The sequence below is a fragment of the Palaemon carinicauda genome, chromosome 20, assembly GCF_036898095.1.
Source record: "Palaemon carinicauda isolate YSFRI2023 chromosome 20, ASM3689809v2, whole genome shotgun sequence".
Taxonomy (NCBI): Eukaryota; Metazoa; Arthropoda; class Malacostraca; order Decapoda; family Palaemonidae; genus Palaemon; species Palaemon carinicauda.
The window spans coordinates 124,699,837-124,706,845 of NC_090744.1; positions in this window are offsets into that span (position 1 = coordinate 124,699,837).

Genomic DNA, 7,009 nt, shown 5'->3' on the forward strand with positions numbered 1-7,009 from the left:
TTAGCTGAAATATTTGGCTATGTAAAAATCCCTCCTGAAAGATCTGTAGTCTTTCTTTTCATTGAAGAATTATATATAAGTTAATATTCTTTTTTATTGTTGATCAAGTCGGCGTTAAACCAACACAAGCAATGTTACAGCACTTTGATCGCATAAAATGCCTTTACTTTTCTAATTCAATTTCCTATTTCAGCATATTTAAAAAGATGCGTCACAATTTACATTCCCAATCACCACTCTATAAGAAAAAGAGGACCTAAATTGACACATAATATAATATGAAATTATTCCTACTCTTTATATCTCGGGTTATGATAAACAAGAAACTATTTACTGTACTAGAGTGACATTTTTTCCACCCCCGATATACCTCTACTACCATAACAGTTGCCGCCACATATATATATATATATTTATTTATATATACAGTATATATATATATATTATATATATATACACATATATATTATGTAATGCGAATATATATATATATATATATATATCAACTATTATACGAGGTCAACTCATTAGTAAATATGCATATTTCATAGTCTACTTTCGAACGTTTTCACTACTGTTTTGTACATAAAATTTGCTAATCAGGTAAAATATTGATTTAGCATCAGTTATCGAAATGCTTAAATTAAAGCAAATATAACTTCCAAAACCTCACTACCTTTAATGCAATAAATTCATAAATTTTAGTTGATTTCTTTTTAATTTATAAAAAAAAAAAAAAATTGTAAATAAATCCAGCACAGAATTATCAATCAATAGTTTCATTGGGGTATAAGAGATATCCTATAAAATATTCCAATAGTTATTAATCAACAGTTTCTATGGCTTCTAACAAATTGATTTCAGTAGTTTTATAAATCTATGTCTATAGTAAGAAAACGCATATTGCATAGGTGATTAGAAAATACCTAATTACATCTATTAAAAGAACCTCGAACTCTGATTATTCCAGCAATTAATTTCTTTATTTACATATCACTATATGGAGGAGAAAGATCTCACAGTGAGGACATCGGAGACCGAAGAAATTGGAAACAGCTTTCAAGAAATAGCGACCCTGCAAAGCGGGAAAAGCTTTAGTCGAAGAATAAGACATATTATCTCTATACATTTTATTTCTTGGATTACTTCTACGAGAGAGGAAACTGTACCATCCTGTTTCATCCATCTATATATTATCTAAATTAGTATTCAGAAAAATTCTACTATAATCAAATAGTTTTAATTGAAAGGATATTACATAAAGCCCAATAGTTGCGTTTACCATCAAATAAAAAAAAAAACGAACATTTATTGAAAAAAATATTCATAAGTTATTTAACATGAAATTAAGAGCAATCATAATTGGATTAACCTACATCATATGTAGGAGATGAATAGAGAAGTATTGAATTAAAAGCTCAAGATAGAGATGACTGGCGAAATCTAACCGATGCCCTTTTCGTCAATAGGCGTAGGAGGAGATGATGAGGATGATATCATATGTGCACTGTAGTTAAAATTTGATGCCCTTTGCGTCAATAGGCGTAGAAGATGACGGTGATGATCATGACACCATATGTGCACTATAGTTAGAATTTGATACCCTTTGCGTCAATAGGAGGCGTAGGAGAAGATGATGATGACATCATCTGTGCACTGTAGTTAAAATTTGATGCCCTTTGCGTCAATAGGCATAGATGATGATGATGATGATGACATCATATGTGCACTGTAGTTAAAATTTGTTACCCCTTTGCGTCAATAAACGTAGATGATGATGCTGATGATGATGATAATGATGATGATATATGTGCACTGTAGTTAAAATTTGATACCCTAAAGGATGGCTTTTTATAACATCTATCATCGAATAGATAATCGATAAGTAATCTTAGTTTTCTGCTCATCTATTTATTGGTGGATCTAGCTGATCTTAAGTTTAAGAACCTCCATATCACCTATCAGATTTGAAGTTCCATCTGTTTCCTGTTTATGAAAAAAAACATCAAAGTCGTTTCTCTACCGGGAAACATTTAAATCATCCATCCCAATTTAATTGTTGCATAACAATAAATCAGACTGTTTGATTACAATTATAGCAGCCACCTTCTATTAGTGAAATTATAGTCTATGTAAGTTTTTACGAACCTATAAATTTTTTTTTATTTGTAATCAATTGCAAGGTCTTAATATGCTTTTGGAAAACATGTAAGTCGTTTCCTCTAAAGGGGAACATATAAAGAATCCATAATAATAAAAACTAATTGTTTAACTGTAATTATAGCAATCACCTTTCATTGAAATTCAAGTCTATGAAAATATATTTCTTTATAATCTACTGAAAAGGTCTTAACAGAATGTGAAATTTTTTATTATAATATCTTAAATTCAATAGAAACATTTGGAAATTATTTTCCAATTTTACTGAAAAGAATAATTACAGTAAAAATATTCTTGTGATAAAAATTGTGTAAGTATCGAGTAAAAGCAAATTTATAAAATATTTTTGTACAAAATTGTATTAAACACATTGCTCATATTTCCTCCACATTATTTTCAATATCATTTATGCACCGGCAATAAATAAAAATAAACCTTAAAAATAGGACAGAAGCGAACATGTTTAACTACGGCCTTTTATAACGTTTGCATTTTGCATGTCTTTCTATGTTAAATGCAGGACCGAAAGAGCATTTATCTTTCCCTGAAGCTTTCAGTATTTTCGAGCAAGAATTTCGACCATGGATGCATTGCGAGATAAAAAACCATTTCATATTTGGTGGCCTGGCTTTTATCCCCTGAATAATAGATTCAGGCGCATCTTGAATATGAAGGACGAGAGGTGGTGAAACTGTGAAAGTGTAAATTCTGACTTTGCTTCTGTTTTGCAAGGGGCTTCTTTGCGGTGAGGCCAAGAACTTCCAATAGAGAGTTACTATTTTTCTTTTTGCTCGCTACGTTAGTTTTGGAGTTTCTTCTTCGGGAGTTGGGACGTTTCATCAACGGTAATATAGTTGGTATAAATTAGTTGTCTACATTTAGATAAAGAAGTACACCCGTTAAAAGTGTTAGCCTATTTCTCTTATTATTATTTATTATTATTATTATTATTATTATTATTATTATTATTATTATTATTATTATTATTACTAGCCAACCTACAACCCTAGTTGGAAAAGCAAGATGCTATAAGCCCAAGGGCTCCAATAGGGAAAAATAGCCCAGTGAGGAAAGGAAATAAGGAAATAAATAAATAATGAGAGTAAATTAACAATAAATCATTCTAAAAACAGCAACAACGTCAAAACAGATATGTCCTATATAAACTATTAACATTGTCAAAAACAGATATGTCATATATAAAGTATAAAAAGACTCATGTCAGTCTGGTCAACATAAAAACATTTGCTCCAACTTTAAACTTTTGAAGTTCTACTGATTCAATTACCCGATTAGGAAGATCATTCCACAACTTTGTAACAACTGGAATAAAACTTCTAGAATACTGTGTAGTATTGAGCCTCATGATGGAGAAGGCCTGGCTATTAGAATTAACTGCCTGCCTAGTATTACGAACAAGATAGAATAGTCCAGGGAGATCTGAATGTAAAGAATGGTCAGAGTTATGAAAAATCTTATGCCAATAGATGGATAGATTAGAACTGTATAATAAAGATTATTGATTCATCTACAGTAATATTAGTTTAGTTGAAGACATTGATTCATCTACAGCAATACAGTTGCCTACATTGAGATAAAGACGTATATTTTTAAAAGAGTTATATACTTATGTCAATGGATGGGTGGATTGAAACTGTATAATAAAGATTATGGAATAATCTACAGTAATATAGTTACCTACATTGATTCATCTACAGCAATATAGTTGCTTACATTGAGATAAATATGTACAGAGTTAAAAGAGTTATATACTTATGCCAATAGGTGATTGGACTAAAAACATTATAATAATTATGAGGTCAATTTTTATATGAAGGATACAAATAACGCACGATATTCAGTTAAAAAAAAATATGAGAAAAATCAAATTATATTTGAATCTTGAATCGTAAGACCCAAACAGACATTAATGTTACGATTGAAAACTTTTTGATTATTGTTCTTAAGCAGCATCAGGAAACAGATTGTTAAATATAGTAATATATAAATAAAATATTTTTTTATTACAATTGGATGGAATCTTGAAATAAATTATTCTTGTAAAAAATAGAATATGACAACTAGTAATATATATATACATTGTGTATATATATATATATATATATATGTATTATATATATATATATATGCATATACATACATATATATATATATATATATATAGTATATATATACATGTATATAATATATATATATATATATGTGTGTGTGTGTGTGTGTGTGTGTGTATAAAGACAAAACAATCATGAATATGACAATAAAACAAAATTGAATATAGTTAAATATGATACCAAGTTGAATATAATAACATATAAAACAATGTTATTTGTAAAAAAAAAAAAAAAAAATCACAACAAGAGCGAGACTACCTTGAACCCTTTGCCATTATTTAACCACAATTCGATGCGATGGTTTTATTGACATAATTCAAAACCATCATAAGAGCGTTTTTTTTTATCCACAAGGTAGAGCGTCTCCATCTGTATGATCGATATAAAAAAATTAAATAAACTGTTTTTCCTTTTGAGAACTATCCCAGTATTGATGGCATTTTATATGTATCTCAATCCTGTCGTAATGAATGGAAAATTAATGAACTAACAAGTGTGTATCACAAATGATTAAAAAAAATTTTCAACAAAAATTTAGTAGATAAAACGGGGTCTTGCCTAAAAATTGTCTTCCGTGACAGACAGACTAACAGTTCAGGGTGAATAAAAGAACCAAATCACAGATTTTAGTGATAATAAAAAAAACTATACCTTTGAGATTTTTTTTCTATTCTAACTTTATTAGTATTATCATTATTACTAACTAAGCTAAAACCCTAGTTGGAAAAGTAGGATGCTATAAGCCAAAAGGATCCCATCAGGGAAAAATAGCCCAGTGAGAAAAGAAAATGTGAAAATGAATAAACTAAAAGGATTGTGGTGTCCGATGCGGTAACGTCCCCTGACTGGTGATCGTCAGACTGGGGTTCGAGTCCCCGCTAAATCTTGTTAATTTCTTTGGTATCTGCAACCTCACCATCCTTGTGAGCTAAGGATGGTAGGGTTCGGGGGAGACTATAAGTCTATCTTCTGAGTCATCAGCAGTCATTGCCTGGCCCTCCTTGGTCCTAGCTTGAGTGGAGAGGGGGCTTGGGCACTGATCATATGTATATATGGTCCATCTCTATGGAAATGTCCTGCTTGATAGGACAATGTCACAGTTAAAATAGAAAATGGCAAGGGCGAGTTACTATCTAATCAGGTGTACAGTATGTAAACACAGAATAAAATTAAGAAGCACACAAAGTGAAATTTCATTATAAAATGACACAGTTCAATTGCAATAATGTTATTGTCCTATAGCGATGCACGCACACACACAATATATATACATATATATATATACATATACATACATATATATATATATATTATTATATATATTATATAATATATATATATATATATTTATGTATGTATGTATGCATATATACCCACATGTATATATGTATATATATATATATATATGTATGTATGTATGCATATATACCCCACATGTATATATATTATATATATAATAATATATATATATATATATATATATATATTATATATATATAATATATATATATATATATATATTTATATATAATATATATATAATATATATATATATATGGGCGTGTGGTGTGTTTGTGTGTGTGTGTCTTTTACCAAGGAATTATTAGCCTAAAATTAATTACCCAAACAAAAGGGAGAATGAAGAGAAGTGATTTCTTGAAGTAAATAGTTGGCACTAAAATTTAGAGAATATAATATAAAGTATCTCGTTTCCCAAGCAACAAAGGTATTTTGTGTTGAATTATTTGTTAATAGTTTTGTAGTTTACATAGCAGATATCCATTTTAATATTTTTTACTGTTCTTAGAATATTTTATTATTTTCCTGGTTTCCTTTTCCTCACTGGGCTATTTTTCCATGTTGGAGCACCTGGCCTTATAGTATCCTGCTTTTCCAACTAGGGTTGTAGCTGAGCAAATAATAATAATAATAATAATAATAATAATAATAATAATAATAATAATAATAATAATAATAATAATAATCTTATGAAGAAGAAGAACAAATTTAAAATTGATTGGTATTAGTTTTATATTAAAAACAAAAACAATTTTTAATTTAAAATTGACACTATCATTGAACTTTAAATAAAATATATGAGGGTCATTCCCCCGAAATATTGATGGTTATGTGGCGTTTCATTTCTTCTAAAATGAAAGGTGAGGTTGTAAAAAACGCCCATATTGAAGTATATTTTAAATTTACGATAATAGGAATTGATGTGGAAGTATTGCATTGACCCCTGCTTCTGAGTAGTCTTTATTTTTTTTTTTTTTTTGGTAAAGTGAATTTTGGAATATGGTTCTTATAATTATTTTCACATAAACGTATATCAAAAATTTGTAAGTTTTCTTAATGAAATGCAAATAGATATACATTTTGCATTGCTCGGGATACCTTGTATTGTTTATATAAACAAATCCATTAAGGCAGTTCGCTGATTGTTTATTGTTATATAAAATAGATTATGAACGTGGATATGGATTAAACACCTAATATTTATTCCTTTCTGGGCTAATTTTTCCTTGTTGGAGCCCTTGGGCTTATGAGTCTTGCTTTTCCAACTAGAGTTGTAGCTGAGCTAATAATAATAATAATAATAATAATAATAATAATAATAATAATAATAATAATAAAAATAAATATAATAATAATAATAATAATAATAATAAGATAATAATAATAATAATAATAATAATAATAATACCACTTGCAAC